Source organism: Schistocerca gregaria, chromosome X (assembly GCF_023897955.1).
Source record: "Schistocerca gregaria isolate iqSchGreg1 chromosome X, iqSchGreg1.2, whole genome shotgun sequence".
In the NCBI taxonomy this organism is placed as follows: domain Eukaryota; kingdom Metazoa; phylum Arthropoda; class Insecta; order Orthoptera; family Acrididae; genus Schistocerca; species Schistocerca gregaria.
The window spans coordinates 454,614,580-454,634,028 of NC_064931.1; the positions used below are offsets into that span (position 1 = coordinate 454,614,580).

General features: G+C 38.5%; 1 long non-coding RNA gene across 1 annotated transcript; it reads right to left on the bottom strand.

Annotated features, from left to right (window-relative positions):
* Positions 1-1,906: 1,906 nt before the first annotated feature.
* Positions 1,907-19,031, bottom strand: LOC126298633 (uncharacterized). The gene is made up of 2 exons (XR_007552634.1): positions 18,901-19,031; positions 1,907-2,258 (listed from the first exon to the last, which is right to left on the bottom strand). It is a non-coding gene; the product is annotated as an uncharacterized LOC126298633 (long non-coding RNA).
* Positions 19,032-19,449: the final 418 nt, after the last annotated feature.

Here is a 19,449-nt window from a genome sequence, read left to right on the forward strand (position 1 = left end):
CTGACAGTTAAGGACAATGACTATTTATAAAATTCCATTTGCTTCTTTCACAGGTAACTGGCAGATATTTCAGCATTTCACATTATTTGGTCATGAAAATTAGATTCAAAAATTTTGTTGAAAAATATATAATCATTTTATTCTTATAAGTTTTTCTTATATTCTGAATATTGTTTTCTTGGTAAATGTTAACTCAGGATTGCAGTGATACATATTGCTGGTGCTCAGCAACAACAAGTTGTAATGTTTTTGTTCAGTTCTTCAAGGGAAACTTTTTGGGCAGTTCTGGAGATGTATTAGTCATGTTGTGTCAAATCTGGAACTTGATTTTGTGTCTCTTGGACTGATCACTGTCAACACTGTGTGACATGAATGTCAGTTATTTATTTTACAATTCTACAACTCTAAAAATCAATGCATTCTCATCATTTATGAAGTCAGTCTCTAGTTAAAAGTGACTCCCATTATCAATTTCCACAAGTTTCAGATGTGAAGTTAATTGTTGATTATGTAGGAGAGCTGGATTTGGCAATGAAGTATGATGTTTCTTCATCTGAAAATTAATTGAAATGCAACAAACCTGGGCCTCCTAAGGAATCATACTCCAAAATATATTTCAATGATGAGTTGAGCCACAGATTCTTCAAATAATTAAGATGGGTATCAGCACTATTTATGGGTAAGTCAACAATCATAATTGAAACTGCTATTCTCCAGTGCTGCTTCCATAACATATTTTTATACATTTACATGCCTGATAATTCTGACAAATAATATACGATGCAACATGACTGGTGATATGTTGACAGGTCCAGTTGTTCTAGAAGAGTGAACATCAGGACAGAACTACTCACATTTTTTTGGAAAACTCAGCCATTCAACACTGTAAGCACATTCCTTTCATCATGTAGACTGATACATAAGATGGAGTTCCTCCACGTTTTTCCACATGTGGGAGGAACATCTTAACCACATTTGCTCTAATCACTAGACTGGTCATGGTAGTACAAATAACTGGCCACCAAGTTAGCCAGACCTTATGCCATTCAAATTTTGGTTATGGGCTTGGATGAGGTCTTAGGTTTATAAATGGAAAGTGTACAAATGTGAGATGGACTACTAGGCCACACCATGGATGTTGTTGCCCTAATTATCCAACATGCAGAGGCACTCAGACTGCAGTGTAACTGACAGTGGGATATTTGGAAACTATTGTGAACTGTACAACAGCTGTAATGTGATGTGTATGGTAATGCTTAAATGTGAATATTTTAAAAATACATGTATTTCAATTGATACTTTGTAAAGTGCATGTTTTACACATGTATTTGTTTAAAATCTGACAATGTGCTCAATAATACATAAAAGAACTAACCATGTTCATTAGCCATAGTCCTCAGAAACCATTCTGAATAGGGCATATGACCATATGAAGTTTTTTTGCTTTAAGTGATCATTCCTGCCATATCACAGAGTATAAACCATTCCTCCTGGGATTCTCTGTAGTGACTGAACAGGTAATTCCTTGTGTTGCAATGTAAGCACTTTGAATTTTTAATATCGATTGTTATTTCACTAAAAAATTAATAGAAACCTGTTTTGCCCCTTAAAAGTGGTTGAAACCTGGTAGCTGAATGCATGGTGGCTTAAGCATCCTACTTAAATGACTTTGTAAAATTTTTGAATAGCTGTGCGCATTTTTTTCCCTTCTTTTCTGGAACATTTTCTTCAGACTAATATATTGAAAATACTCACAACTTAGTTTTCATTTGCATCTAAGAACATATGTTTTAAAGACACTAAGAGAGATTTGTGATGTGGGCTCACATTCTCTGTCTGCATCTATTGTTTTAGTTCTAAGTTTTCCTATGGATGAGCCTTACATATACCAATAATCACAGTAATATAGGTTTTACTAGATGACATTTTATGACATTATGCAGTATTACAAAAATGTTACATTTATTGTATTTGAAAACTACATGTGCAGCACATAAAAAGTACATTTGTGCATATTAAGGCACATCATGGCAATACACTTACAAAGTGGAATACATAATGGTCTTAAATTATTCAAATAAAAACTAATCTTAATGACAGTTATACAGCTATATATTTAAAAGTTTATTTTCACACTTATGAAAGCAAGTCTTGTAAATGTATTCTTCATAATACTGATCATCATAATACTGGACCACTGCAGATATTGTCAGGGATATTTTAATGTCAGTGTCTTCTTACTCGTCTTATCCTGTATGCTGCAATAAAGAAAATTAGTTATTCTGAATTCATAATTGAATACAAATAATGCTTCTATTCACATAAACACCAAAATATATAACATACAGAACAGACACGAATAATTTGTCATTAAGTCTAAAAATTGTTAACAGTAGAGGAGTTAACTTTTGAAATTATTGCACTACCCCATTTAAGTTACTTTTTGCAAATGGTATTTACAACAGTAAGTAATGCAACATATTTTACTTTTTTCTGCCAATTTCAGCTGCAAAAATGCTGAATTTGTTGTGGGACATTGTGGAATACTCCACATTCGGCTACTATAGTTTCATTAAATTCCAATAGATGGCAGTGCTATATGCATCCTTCAAAATGATATTTGTAATGGAGGTGAATTCCAAGCACAGAGCTGTCACTTAGTTGCTAATGGTGGAAAACAAGAGCATCACAGATATTCATATGTGTTTGCAGAATGTTCAAGATGGTGGCGGTTAATGTTGTTAGTCAAAGCCGCCAGGGCAAAAGTGTAATTAAAAGTGACAACAACTGTAAAGTGTGTGCTAAGAAGGTGATAAAAGGAGTTCAGTGCACAGAGTGTTGATGCTGGTTCCACGTGAAATGCTCAAAAGTGTGTGTAGAATTTGTAACGAACTACTTCACTTGGATATGCCGTACCTGCGCCATGGAAAAACATGAACGAGGAATCACAAATGCTGTTAGGGACAAAGACGAAACAATAAAAATGCTTCAGAGTGGTATCGATGCTTCAAACAATAGGTAAATTGCTCTCAGTGAAAAATACAGTGAAAGAAAATAGACTATGTGTGAAAAGAATCCCATCCAAATGACTTCCACACCTCAAGTATGGATACGTGGCACTGAGCAAAAAACAGCGTCTCCTCAAGTATTATGCAGGACAAAATCAAAAGGGTAAGCAAAATAACTGTGACCAATAAATCATCAGACTGGATTTTGAAGAATGTTACGAAATACTGTGTGAAAAAAAGACTGATCAGCACTCTATTGCTAATGAATACAAGACGTCTGATGAGAAAGCGCAGCAGTATCCGCAGAAATATGAGGTGAAACATCTCAAATCTAATCTCAATGCAGGCAGAGAACAGTGTAAGTATTTACAGTTAAGTAAAACCAGGGGCAAATTTCAACACAGTTACTGCTGGTATAAACAATGAATGCTCCAAACTCACAAAAATGGCCTGTGTAGTGCTGATCGGAGATGCAAACTTTGTAAACAAAAACAATGCCAAAAGATTCATTCAGAAACTGATCTTAGTAACACACGTACACTTCACTAATGTTACTGTAGCCACTCTACCACTCAGGTATGACCTGTCTGATTCGTCAGGTTTCAATACACAAATTAGGCAAACTAATGATAAACTGAATATTTTTAGCTAAATTTACAAACATAAAATTATTAGATATTAGTGGCTATGAAAGGAACAGTTTCACTACACATGGTATGCACCTGAATCAGCATGGCGAAAGGGAACTTATCACAGATATAAACAGGGCTAAAGAAGAAATATTTCACAAAAAAAAGAACATCATTATTATGCCAATAATTGCGCTGGGTGCTCCTTCACAGGGAAACTGCTAAAATGGACCAAATCTTACAGGATTTGGTCCAAAAATAACAACAAGCTTCCTTAAAAGGGAAAAAACACACACGAAAGTAAAAAGTAAGAACTTTATGGCTCAGAGAGGGAACAAAATGGACGTAAAGTAGGCACACTTATCACCCTGCAAGTCAACATTTGCAGCATTAGGAACAAGCTAGTAGAGTTAGAACATTTTTGAAAAATAAAAAAAATAAAAATGTGATGTACTGTGTGTTTCAGAACATTGGCTAACAGAATATCAAGTAGATTTGTTCATACCTAATGAGTACATTCTGGCAGCTATAATGTGTAGAAACAAAAGATAAAATGGAGGGGGCTGCAATATTTATCAGACAATGTATACAATTCTCTAAAGTATATTTAAGTTCATAGTCCTCAGAATTGAATAGTAAATTTACTTGTGCAAGAGTGATACACCAAACTATTGTAATTGATGGCTTGTATAGATCACCAAACGGTGGTGTTAACTTATTTTTTGAAAAGTTTTAGCAAATGATAAGAAAAATCTTAAAACTCAAAACAAATGTAGCAATATGTAGTGATTTTAACATTGACTTACTACGCACACAGGAACTCAGCACAAAAACATTCTTAAACCTTCTCAGATCACTAAATCTATGTTATACTAACAGTAGCCCAAAATGTGTAAATGCCTGTTTGGACAATATTATAGTTAATTTTTCAAGGAACCTATATAGTGTAAGCATTGCAGATGAATGTTTTGCAGATAATGATTCTCTACTCCCAACACACCAGTATACACAGCCAGATAAGAACTATAAGGTTGCAAATAAGAAACCAAGTATGACATGGGTTAGACGTCAGAAAGAGGAATATATCAGATTATTCACAGACTCCCTCAGAAAGGTAAACTGGGGCTTTGTTTATGAATATGGCACTGATCAATCAACTGTTGAAACTCTATTTAATAATTCCATTAAGACATATACTGACTTATGGTACTCTTGTTCACCAATGAAAAGAAACGGTACTAAACCAAACAGAAAATGAAGAAAGCTTAAATGGTACACTGAAGACCTTGCTAGTGTCGGGGAAAAATTGCTTTCACTGTACAAAACATTTAAAAACAACGGCAAATGTGCGACAGAACAAAATGATACTTAATATAAAGACTACCCGATATATAAAAAATATTACAATGCCAACCTTAACCTTAGCAAACAAACTGCCTATGAAAATTACATAGAAGGAGCCCCAAACAAATGCAAGGCTGCTTAGGATATTATAAAACAAGAACATACCTCTACCCAAACACAGGATGTTCTACTTGAGCCAGAAGAGCTCAATAAATATTTTACAACCACAGTAAATAAATTAAAATCAAAAATTAAACAGTCAGACATACTAGCAATTGATATACTTGCTGATCACCTACCTAAAAGCCATGAATTTCACTGGGACCCTGTCACACCCACATATATAATAAATATTGTTAGAAAATTATCAAACTCGAAAAGTATGGCCTACTACTGGCTATCTAACTACACAATAAATAGGACAACACACTTCATTTGCTGTCCACTTGCTTTTATTATGAATAAAAGACTAGAAGTTGGAGTTTTCCCTGATCAGCTCAAAATTTCCAAAGTTATACCTATATACAAAAAGGGGGAAAAACACCTCACTGAAAACTATAGACCACAAACACCTAAGTAACTATTTTGAAAAGTATGACCTTCTCCACAATCGACAGCATGGTTTTTTTACAAGGGAAAATACCACCTCTGCAGTCCTTGAAATAGTTAATCAGACATTAACAGCATTTGAAAATAAACAAACAGTCTCACTTGAACTTTGTGATCTGAGCTAGGCATTTGATTCACCTTTTCATATCCTACTAGCCAAACTAAAGTATTATGGTATAAATAATTGAGAGTTAGAAATAAGCAACTCTTATCTACATAACAGGAGACAATTTGTGTCAATTCAAAACAAACACTCTTTCATGAATAATGCCACAACTTGTTTGTCTCAGGGCTCTGTCGTTAGAACTTTCTCCTTCATTGTTGCAATTAATGATTTGCCATCTTATATTGGGCCTGAGTCAGTTATCTCCTATGCAGATGATACAAACTTAATCAGCAGAGACCGAGATTTCTCACAGCTACACCAGAAATCACAGGGCTCTCTCACCTTAAAATTGAACTCGTTGTTGGCTAAAAAACTTCTATGTGGTCCAGAGAAAACTCAGCATCTGCAGTTGGGACTGGCTAACAAGGTAGAACCAAAATTCGTAAAACTGCTTGGAATACACATTGATTTCAAACTTAACTCTCAACCTCATATCAACCATATCTGCAAAAAGTTATCAAGGGTGTCCTATCTAATCTGGAAAATATCTGATCTAGTGAGTAACAAATATCTCAGAGCAGCTTACTTTGGACTTTTTTAGTCTCATATATCTTATGGGCTGTTACTATGGGGCCACTCATATCATGTCAGTGATATACCACTGGTGCAGAAAAAGGTGCTATGAATAATGTGCAAGGTTGGTCCAAGGGCGCACTGCTGTCCCTTATTCATCATAATGGAAATAATGACAGTGATAAATCTTTATGTATATATATGCACCACTGATATATGCTAAAAAGAACAGAACCAAATTTAATGCCAGAGAGATCATACACTTTCGTGACACGAGAAACAAATAGAGTATTGACATTCCTAGACAGAGACCGACAAAAAAAGGCAACTCTCCCAAACTGAACTGTTTGAAATTATTTAACAAATTTACACATACAGCAGTCAGTACACCTTTCAGTAATTGTAAAAGTAAACTGCACAAATTGTTAATTGACAATCCATACTACACTCTTACAGACTTCTTGGATACTTGTAACATAGAAATTGAGTTTTAAGTCAATGATTGCAATACTGTACAACTGATTACTATAGCATAAATAATTTGTACTTGTAATGTAAACACTAACTAATATAGTAACTTTGTATGTAGGTAGACATCATTATAAAGCCTATTTCACAGCATGTGGTCAACGGCAATTAAGGAATCTGAATCTGAATCTGAAATGGCAGGGAACAGAAGCATGGTGAAACACTGGGAAGGTATCTGTCATCATCAGAACAAATTCATGCAAACCTCTCCCATCTCCTGCATGACAGCTGACCACACACAGGTGCGACTCTTGCAATGTTGAAACATGTAGATACTCTCATAGGAGGTGATCAATCAGACACTCTGCTACAACTCTGTTGGTAGTGCTGACACACTCATCCACCAGTTGAGGTACTCAAGTGTGTCAGCTCTGTAGGTTCCTTGCTGTCTAACACAAAACTTTAAAGAGCAATGAATTTGGCCCAGTGAAAGATGCACTCCACAGGAAGCAGTACTAGGATGATTGGGAGGATATTGATGCATCAGCACATTGTTCTTGTCAATAACCATTAGAGTGGTACCATGTGCACCATGGCCCTAATAATGTGGTGTAAGGCCAGTGTGTTTGAATGGAGATTACACTGAGGTGATCAAAGTCATGGGGTAGCCATAAGCATATATACAGATGGTGGTAATATTGTGTACATAAGGTATAAAACAGAATCACATTGGTGGAGCTGTCACTGTACTCAAGTGATCCATGTGAAATGGTGTACGACATGACTATGGCCATTCAACAGACTTTGAACAGGAAATGGTCATTGGAGCGAGGCACATGGGACATTATATTTAGGAAATAATCAGGGAATACAATATCCTGAGATTCACAGTGTCGAGAATGTGCTGCAAACAACGAATTTCTTTCATTACCTCTCACCACAGACAGTGCAATAGCTGATGGCCTCCACATAATAACTGAAAATAGCAGCATTTATATAGAGTTGTCAGTACTTCCAGATAAGCAACTGTATGAATCAATGTGGGACATGTGACACATGGATCCCGTAAGACAGTGCAGCAAAATGTGATGTTAAAGGGCTATGGCAGCAGATGACCAACAGAAGTGCATTTGCTAACAGCACGGCATCACCTGCTGTGACTCTCATGGACTCATAAACATATCACTTGGATCCTAGATGACTGGGAAACAGTGACCTGGTCAAATGAGTCATGACTGGTAATAGGTGATGGTCTGAACATGACACAGAGTCCACGAAGTCACATACCCAATTCGTCAACAAGACACTATACAAGTTGATGGTTGCTCCATAATGGTGTGGGCTGTGTTTACAGGGAATGGACTGGATCCTCTGGTCCAACTGAACTGATCATTGACTTGAAATTGTTATGTTTGGATACTTGGAGACCATTTTTAGCCATTCATGGATTTCACCTTCCCAAACAATTACGGAATGTTCACTGACCCACACCTGTTCACTATTGTTTTGAACATTCTGGACAGTTAAAGTGAATTATTTTGCCACCCGTATCACCTGACAGGAATCCCATAAAATATTTACGACACATAGTCAAGAGGTCAGTTTGCACACAAAGTGTTGCACTGGCAACACTTTCACAATTATAGATGACTACAGAGGCAGCATGACTTAGCATTTCTGTAGGGACCTTCCAACAAGTTTTTGAGTCCACGCTACATAAAGCAGCTGACTTCACTGGGCAAGGGAGGTCTAACATGTTATTAGGAGTATCCCATGACTTTTCTCACCTCAGCATATGTTGAAAAATAGTGGTTTGTGGCCTAAAGAGTGGAGAATACTATTGCGTATTGGAATTCTGAATAAAACCAAACCGCTTCAAGGAAAAATGTATTGCATTACTTATTGAATGCACTTTGTGTAATTCTCATTTGCTATGGTATCCCAGACAAGTCATTGATACAAATTTAAATCATTTGTCAACAGGAGCTTCCATCTACAAATGGTTATCAATACTATAGAAAGGCACAGGTAATATGTATAATATGATGGGAGATAGCCTCTAAAATTTCTTACTTATAAGCTCTGATTCATTTCAAAATATATGTCTGTAAATGGTGCATTGTTTACAGAGAACTTTTATATCAATAATCACTTAAGAGGGAAATTATTTCAGTTTGTATTTACAAAACAGGAAACAGAAAACAAAATTCTCAGCTGTCATGCTGACCTCTAATGTTCAACAATTGCCAAGATGGCTGATTAGATGGTCAGGCACGGAAGAGAATGTATGCTTTGGCACATAGGAAACTGATATCTCAAATCATTGTGGATTGTGTCATGTCAATAGTTTCAATTGTGGATAGTTCTTGAACTGTCTGGTACAGATTCAACTGAAATTGAAACTTCTCTTCTAGCAAAAGGAAGCAATTTTTCTGTGATGCCCTTTAAAGTACCCACAGAGGATATTATAGTAAATATTGAGGCACGGATTAGAGAGATGAGGATAATGCCACAGTCCTGATGAGGAGTGAGGACTATCATGAAAGGATTGACAATATTTTGGATTCCACCATTTATGACAAACTTCAGAAGGATCCTACTAACAAGTTTTTTAAATATCACCAATCAGTTGGTTAAAGCATCATCATTCTCCCCTGACAATAATAAGTTACTCTGCAAATGGAAGCCAAACCACCTAGGCTGTATGGATTACCCAAGGGGCACAACGACAGATTTCTTTCAGGCCTATTGTGAGTGCTTTAGGGTCTCCCACCTTCTATTAGCTAGATGCCTTGCCTCACTGCTGCAACTTTTATTTTGTGGAACTGACAGTCATATTAAGAATTTATATCATTTCATTGACAAAGTAAAGGAAATGCACATGGACCAAGGTGATATCCTTATTAGTTTTGATGTGTCATAATTTACCTCAATTCCAGTGAATGAAGGTATCTCATGTATAATGTTTATTATTCCAGCATATATTGTGGAATTATTCAGACACTGCATCACCATGCTATATATTCAATACATGATCTTTATGAACAGATTGACCGGGTGGCTATGGTCAGTTCTCTCAGTCTAGCTATGACCAATTTGTTTATGGAGAACTTTGAACAACAGGACTTTCAGACTGCCAGTAAAAGACCAACCAGGTGTTATCATTATATCTGTGATACTTTTGTAGTATGGCACACTGTGCAGAAATGGATGCCTTACTGATACATCTGAGCAGTATCAATCTGAAAATACAATTTGTGTATGGAGACTGAGAATAATGGCCAACTGAATTTCTTGAATGTGGGTGCTATCAAGCCAGGGGCAGGATGATAGGCCATAGGGTATACAGGAAAGCCATGCATACTAACCATTACCTGCATAAAGATTTTAACTGCCAACCCAGACGATACAAGAGGTAGAGAGGGCACACAAATTTGAGAACTGACTAACTTAAAAGACAAGTTTGAAGATTAGGATAGATGAGGTATGACGGCTGCCCAGAGGGAAAGTTTTCCTTCCATTCATCAGTACCATTACACAGTACATTGGGAAAGTGTGGAGTAAATATGGTGTGGAAACTACCTTCAGATCTTCCAGAAATATAAAAGAAAGTTGGAGATCAGCAAAAGATATAAACATCCTTTGGCTTCACTGGGTGTATATAAAATTCCTTTTAGTTGTGGATTGGTTTATACCGGTACCACAAAAAGAAGTGATAACACCTGTCTGGTTGAATACAAGAGGAATTGCCACCTGGGACATACAGATAAATCATACATGGTGGAACATTTTTATCAAGAAGGTGACCATGGAATAAAAGTCACTGATAGAAGCATTATATCAAAAACCTTGTTATTATCGTGCACATATTTATAGAGAGAATATTAAGATTTATAAATACAATAATAATTTTAACAGAAAGAGGAACATGATAAATTATATAAAATCTTCACGTCAACATTGCAACATAAGAATGACAATTTATTACTTTCAGTTGAGAATGTTGGCATCACTATAGATAATCTCACAGTCAATGTCTGGTGATGGACTGTGATGCCTTCTACACTGCTCGTATATTTGCCACATTACCCCTGAAGATGTCTCCCACAGTCAGAGAGGAAACATTAGGAAAAAGTTTTGTATGTCAACCACAGCCTATCAGCCTGGAAATTTTAAATGAGGCGAGTACCAGCTGTGAAAGCTGATATTGCGTGATTAAGTTATATTGTATTTGTCATGGAATACAAATGAGGTGTACTGATCTACATCTGCACCTAAATCCACATCAACATCTACATTGATACTCTGCAAATCACATTTAAATGCCTGGCAGAGAGTTCATTGACCACCTATTCTCTATTATTCCAATCTCTTATAGTGTGCGGAAAGAATAAACACCTTTATCTTTTTTGTATGAGCTCCAGTTTCCCTTATTTTATCATGGTGATTGTTCGTCCCTATGTAGGTCAGTGTCAACAAAATGTTTTCACATTCAGAGGAGAAAGTTGGTGACTGGAATTTCATGAGAAGATTCCACCACAATGAAAAACGCCTTTCTTTTAATGATTTCCAGCCCAAATCCTGTATCATTTATGTGACACTCTCTCCCATATTTCACACTAATACAAAATATGCTGCCTTTCTTTTAACTTTTTCAATGTGAGTCCTATCTAGTAAGGATCTCACACTGTGTAGCAGTATTCTAAAAGAGGACAGACAAGTGTAGTGTACACAGTCTCCCTAGTAGGTCTGTTACATTTTATAAGTGTGCTGCCAATAAAACACAGTCCTTGGTTAGCCATCCCCACAACATTTTCTATGTCTTCCTTCCAATTTAAGTTGTTTGTAATTGTAATACCTAGGTATTTAGTTGAATTTACGGCTTTTACATTAGACTGATTTATCATGTAACCAAAGTTTAATGAGTTCCTTTTAGCACTCATGTGGATGACCCCACACTTTTCATTCTTTATAGTCAACTGCCATCTTTGACACCATTCAGATATTGTTTCAAATCGTTTTGCAGTTTGTTTTGAACTTCTGATGACTTTATTAGTCAATAAAAGACATCATCATCTGAAAACAACCAAAGACAGCTGCTCAGATTGTCTCCTAAATCGTTTATATAGATAAGGAACAGCAAAGGGCCTCTAACACTACCTTGGGGAACACCAGAAAACACTTCTGTTTTACTCTATGACTTTCCATCAGTTACTACGAGCTGTTACCTCTCTGACAGGAAATCCCAATCCAGTCACATAACTGAGATGATATTCGATAAGCACGCAGTTTCCTTTCGAGCCGCTTGTGTGGTACAGTGTCAAAAGCCTTTTGAAAATCCAGAAATGTGGAGACTTTTGCATCCCCACCGAGAGATGGAATAGGTTCAAATGGCACTGAAAGTTTTAAGGTAAAGATACTCAGCATTGCTGTCCAATCTGCTAACAAGAATCACATCACCAATGAGATGTGGCTCACTGTGCGGATAAAATACTCCCACGTAGCAATGAGCATGCAGTTTGGTTTGCTTGTATGAAACTGTTAGTGGAGCTGTTTATGACCCAGTTGTAGTCTTTGAATTTCCTCTGCTTACATTTTAGCAGATTGTACTAGATAAGTGTTGATCAAAACAAAAGGTCTTATTAGGCTCACAGCTTGGATATTGAAGTTACTCGCTCCTTCCACTCGGTGTCATCAATTATGTACATCCACAGGCGGCTTTGCTGCACCAGATGGTGACTTTTTTTACAAACCATACTCTTTGTCTATCCAGCAGGATACCGAACATGGCTTAAAGAGACAGAGAGAGAGAGAGAGAGAGAGAGAGAGAGAGAGAGAGGAGAGAGAGAAGAGAGAAAGAGAGTGAGCAAGCAAGCGAGCGAGCTTGCGTGAGTGCATGCACACACATGTGTTTCATAGACTGTTAGAACAATGATTATTTTAAACAGTTTTATTATTTGAGAATCATCTAGTACATGAAACCCTTAAAAGTTAGAACTAAACAGGAAACCTTGCACGCAGTTTAATTGAAGATGTCGCCCTAACCGCCGTCTGCTTCACGTCTGCTGTGCAGCGAGCTACCTTAATTTAAGTATTAACTGTATTTTTCTTACTTGTCACTTCTTCTTCTGCTTTTTTTTTTTTTTGATTTTAGGAAGCTTTAATAGTCGAGTGCTATTAAGTGTTCCATAGATATCGTGTTTGTTTTGAATACAGTCAGAGAGAGTCCCTTTAGTCAGCCATAGTGCCAGTAGTGTCAGTGTCGCCCTAACCGCCGTCTGTTTCACGTCTGCTGTGCAGCGAGCTACCTTAATTTAAGTATTAACTGTATTTTTCTTACTTGTCACTTCTTCTTCTGCGTGTTTTTGCTTTTAGGAAGCTTTAATCGTCGAGTGCTATTAAGTGTTCCATAGATCTCGTGTTTGTTTTGAATACAGTCAGAGAGTCCCTTTAGTCAGCCATAGTGCTAGTAGTGCTAGTGTTTGTTTTCAATACAGTCCAGAGACAGGTAGTGCTATTTTCCTTGTTTTCTACAAGAAGTGGTTAGCAATCACAGTTCAGTCAATAATCAACCGCCTTTAGTGAATTAGCAGTCTAGTTAAAAGTTGATTAACACTCTATAGTACATTGATTTCTTAGGATGGATAGGATGTGTGGCTGCTGTGTACGGACGCAGGAGGGGCTGGCCACTCTTCGCGAACAGCTGAGCGTGTTGATGGCCGCGGTCAGCCGTCTTCAGGCTGCTCCCTCGGAGTGTAGCGGCAGTGGGGAGTCTGGTGCGTCGCAAGGTACACCCCAGGTGTTACATGCTTCACCCACTGTCCCTGCTGTCGAGACATCTTCACGGGTACCGGGCGCGGTTGGGCCACCCTCTCCCCAAGGGGAGTGGCGGGTTCAGCGGCATTCGCGGCGCACGAGGCAGAGGGTCAATGTGGAAGCTGGCCTTGTGGCATCGCCCGCTCTGCCTGTGAGTGGACATGTGGCCGCTCCTTCAGCAAGGTCCGAGCAGGCACACGGGGGGAGGGGTTTATTAGTTATTGGGAGCTCCAATGTTAGGCGGGTAATGGAGTTCCTTAGGGAAATAGTGGAAAGGTCGGGGAAGAAGGCCAGTGTTCACTCCGTCTGCTTGCCGGGGGGTCTCATCCGAGATGTGGAGGAGGCCCTACCGGCGGCGATAGAGAGCACGGGGTGCACCCAACTGCAAATTGTTGCTCATGTCGGCACCAATGACTACTGCCGTCTCGGTTCAGAGGTCATCCTCAGTTCGTACAGGCGGTTGGCGGAGTTGGTGAAGGCGGAAAGCCTCGCTCGCGGGGTGGAATCAGAGCTAACTATTTGTAGTATCGTTCCCAGAACCGATCGCGGTCCTCTGGTTTGGAGCCGAGTGGAAGGCTTAAACCAGAGGCTCAGACGATTCTGCGGAGAGCTGGGGTGCAAATTTCTCGACCTCCGCTATCGGGTGGAGAAATGTAGGGTCCCCCTGAATAGGTCAGGAGTGCACTACACGCCGGAAGCGGCTACGAGGGTAGCGGAGTACATGTGGAGTGCACATGGTTTTTTTTTAGGTTAGAGAATTCCCTCCCTAGGACCGACAAGACGCCTCATGAGACGCGGCAAGGCAGGAGTAGGCAAACTGCAACAAGGAATAACAATATTAATTTGCTAATAGTAAACTGCAGGAGCGTCTATAGAAAGGTCCCAGAACTGATCTCATTAATAAACGGTCACAACGCCCATATAGTACTAGGAGCAGAAAGTTGGCTGAAACCACATGTAAACAGTAATGAAATCCTAAACTCGGATTGGAATGTATACCGCAGAGATAGGCTGGACAGTGAAGGGGGAGGCGTTTTTATAGCGAAAAGAAGTGCAATAGTATCGAAGGAAATTGACGGAGATTCGAATTGTGAAATGATTTGGGTGAAGGTCACGGTTAAAGCAGGCTCAGACATGGTAACTGGATGTCTCTATAGGCCCCCGGGCTCAGCAGCTGTTGTGGCTCAGCACCTAAAGAATAATTTGGAAAATATTTCGAGTAGATTTCCCCACCATGTTATAGTTCTGGGTGGAGATTTTAATTTGCCGGATATAGACTGGGAGACTCAGACGTTCATAATGGGTGGCAGGGACAAAGAATCCTGTGAAATATTTTTAAGTGCTTTATCTGAAAACTACCTTGAGCAGTTAAACAGAAAACCGACTCGTGGCAATAACATATTAGACCTTCTGGTGACAAACAGACCCGAACTATTTGAATCGGTTAATGCAGAACAGGGAATCAGCGATCATAAAGTGGTTACTGCATCGATGATTTCAGCCGTAAATAGAAATATTAAAAAAGGTAGGAAGATTTTTCTGTTTAGCAAAAGTGACAAAAAGCAGATTACAGAGTACCTGACGGCTCAACACAAAAGTTTTGTCTCAAGTGCAGATAGTGTTGAGGATCAGTGGACAGAGTTCAAAACCATGGTACAATATGCGTTAGATGAGTATGTGCCAAGCAAGATAGTAAGAGATGGGAAAGAGCCACCGTGGTACAACAACCGAGTTAGAAAACTGCTGCGGAAGCAAAGGGAACTTCACAGCAAACATAAACATAGCCAAAGCCTTGCACACAAACAAAAATTACGCGATGCGAAATGCAGTGTGAGGAGGGCTATGCGAGAGGCTTTCAATGAATTCGAAAGTAAAGTTCTATGTACTGACTTGGCAGAAAATCGTAAGAAATTTTGGTCCTATGTCAAGGCGGTAGGTGGATCAAAACAAAATGTCCAGACACTCTGTGACCAAAATGGTACTGAAACAGAGGATGACAGACTAAAGGCCGAAATACTAAATGTCTTCTTCCAAAGCTGTTTCACAGAGGAAGACTGCACTGTGCTTCCTTCTCTAGATTGTCGCACAGTTGACAAAATGGTAGATATCGAAGTAGACGATAGAGGGATAGAGAAACAATTAAAATCGCTCAAAAGAGAAAAGGCCGCTGGTCCTGATGGGAGACCAGTTCGATTTTACACAGAGTACGCGAAGGAACTTGCCCCCCTTCTTGCAGCGGTGTACCGTAGGTCTCTAGAAGAGCGAAGCGTTCCAAAGGATTGGAAAAGGGCACAGGTCATCCCCGTTTTCAAGAAGGGACGTAGAACAGATGTGCAGAACTATAGACCTATATCTCTAACGTCGATCAGTTGTAGAATTTTGGAACACGTATTATGTTCGAGTATAATATCTTTTCTGGAGACTAGAAATCTACTCTGTAGGAATCAGCATGGGTTTCGAAAAAGACGGTCGTGTGAAACCCAGCTCGCGCTATTCGTCCACGAGACTCAGAGGGCCTTAGACACGGGTTCACAGGTAGATGCCGTGTTTCTTGACTTCCGCAAGGCGTTTGACACAGTTCCCCACAGTCGTTTAATGAACAAAGTAAGAGCATACAGACTATCAGATCAATTGTGTGATTGGATTAAGGAGTTCCTAGATAACAGAACGCAGCATGTCATTCTCAATGGAGAGAAGTCTTCCTAAGTAAGAGTGATTTCAGGTGTGCCGCAGGGGAGTGTCATAGGACCGTTGCTATTCACAATATACATAAATGACCTGGTGGATGACATCAGAAGTTCACTGAGGCTTTTTGCAGATGATGCTGTGGTGTATCGAGAGGTTGCAACAATGGAAAATTGTACTGAAATGCAGGAGGATCTGCAGCGAATTGACGCATGGTGCACGGAATGGCAATTGAATCTCAATGTAGACAAGTGTAATGTGATGCGAATACATAGAAAGATAGGTCCCTTATCATTTAGCTACAAAATAGTAGGTCAGCAACTGGAAGCAGTTAATTTCATAAATTATCTGGGAGTACGCATTAGGAGTGATTTAAAATGGAATGATCATATAAAGTTGATCATCGCTAAAGCAGATGCCAGACTGAGATTCATTGGAAGAATCCTAAGGAAATGCAATCCGACAACAAAGGAAGCAGGTTACAGTACGCTTGTTCGCCCAATGCTTGAATACTGCTCAGCAGTGTAGGATCCGCACCAGGTAGGGTTGATAGAAGAGATAGAGAAGATCCAACGGAGAGCAGCACGCTTCGTTACAGGATCATTTAGTAATTGCGAAAGCGTTACGGAGATGATAGATAAACTCCAGTGGAAGACTCTGCAGGAGAGACGCTCAATAGCTCGGCACGGGCTTTTGTTAAAGTTTCGAGAACATACCTTCACCGAAGAGTCAAGCAGTATATTGCTCCATCCTACGTATATCTCACGAAGAGACCATGAGGATAAAATCAGAGAGAGTAGAGCCCACACAGAAGCATACCGACAATCCTTCTTTCCACGTACAATACGAGACTGGAATAGAAGGGAGAACCGATCAGAGGTACTCAGGGTACCCTCCGCCACACACCGTCAGGTGGCTTGCGGAGTATGGATGTAGATATTAGACACACACACACACACACACACACACACACACACACACACACACACACACACACACGGAGGGAGGAGGGGGGGGGGAAGAGAGAGAGAGAGAGAGAGAGAGAGAGAGAGAGAGAGAGAGAGAGAGAGAGAGAGAGAGAGAGAGAGAGAGAGACTTTAGCATGACATATTAGGATCCTCCTCTGAAACTTTGAAATGATAGCCTTAGTCACAGGTTGGGTAACACAGAAGATTTAAGAGCATTTGATTGTGGCCAGATGGTCTAGATTACATCTTAAGTGAACCAGTTGTTGGACTTCAACAGATTTCATTGTCTATAGTGTACTTTGTATACCTTGTCATGATGAAACTAGTCCCATCAGTTCAATATGTTGCAAACAGCGGTTTGTAGAAAATGCAATTAAAAGTTGGGTAGCATTCATTATGACAGTGAGTAAATGGTCTGCAAGGGAGCATATCACTTATTAATTTAATGCTGGTTAACAATGACATTTGTGTGCCTTATTGTCATCGAGAATATATGCCTTCCAAAATCTTTTAATCTCTATATGATACTGATCCATGTTATTCATGTGATTACATCTCAACTAACAAGACAGATTACCACTGACCATCTTCACTGAAAAATTAACCATTGCAGAAAACAGACTGCATTGTGGGAAAATAGGAAGTTTATACAATAGCATCTACCAATATCTAGATCATTAGATATTAAACTCACATGCCAAAATACTAGTCACCACTTAAAAGATCACACTGGTTACTTTGTAGCACTGTGCATGGTACCATGCAGTCATATGACCTATATCACTGGTGTAGATCATGGCAGTTTACTGGTGTTTATGTGCCAATCGAGTGCATGGAATCAGTGCAATTAGATGAGTTGATATTGAGATATGATAAAATAGCAGAAAGGAGCTACTGCGCTTGGACATTCCAATGACCACATCCTGAATGAAGTTCCACAATTTTTTGGTGTATCAAAACCAACTGTTAGATTAGATTAGTTTTGCTGACAAAATTGAAATTGGTCTTGTAACATTACAGGACATATTGGGACATATTGAAGTATTCGATACTGTAGACTTTTAGGAGATCTCGATATAGATATGCAAAATGTAAAGGGAAACTTTGGTGATGTTTAAATATTGTACTGTGTCAATATTAGGACATTTTGCACAGAAAGAACAAAAATAGAATTAATGTAAATATATATTAGTGTTAGTGACCTATTTTCATTCAATTTTGTAATTATATTTCATTTTGTAAAAGAAAGACTCACTGTTTGCTGTAACTCTGATTAATTGTATAAATTATCAGTTTTGAGCTAAATTATTCCGTATAATATGGACAAGATACTTTTAAAAACTCACCAGCTAAAGAGAAAGTCTGTAAATGAACGTTTAATGCACACTTCTGGAACTTTCTATGGAGAAATTCTATATTATGATCGCAAAAATACGAAAACTGTTTCATAACCTAATTTCGAAAGACGATTTGTATCAAGGAATATTGCTAAAAAGATTTATTTACGTTTTGAAACACGATTTAAATCATTTTACATATAAATAGTTGTTCTAAATCACTCAAGAAATATCCAGAATCTGGAAACGTCGGTGCAAGTCTGGTGAAGGTTATCAAGAAGCTGGTAGAAAAATGTTATAAAATCTATTTGGAAATTATGCTTGTAAGAATTTATATGTACTGATCCTTTTACTTACTTTAATCTGTACTAAAATTCTGTAATGTCTAATTTAGTTTTAAGTCGTGAATTGCTATCGTATTGTAAACAAAACATTGTCAAAGACTCTCATTGTTTGGAAAGATATTAATACACCTAGGAGTTGTCAGTGGCCAATTCGGATATGCAGTGCGGTTAGCTCTGAGAGTCAGTTGTTGAGTCTGTGAAGTCTGTCAGTGCTGTTTGTAAATAAACGTCTGTAATGAAGAATTACTTGTTGTCGTCAATATGAACTCAAGACCGTTTGCACGAAGCAGACACCTCCTAATGCAACGTTTTAATTTGGCTGAGGAAGCTGGGATCGCTATAAGTGCAAACAAATTGAAGTGGAATGTTTTAATTTGGCGTTGAGGAGCTGAAATGTTATAATTTGGTGGAGGAGCTGTGATGTTATAGTCTGTATTTTGATGGTATCTCTTTATCCCCTTTCTTGAATAGAGGCTTAACATCTGCATATTTTAGCCAGTCAGGAAATGTCCCAGTTATAACAGACTGGTTACACAAGTAAATTAGAATTGTACTAAACTCA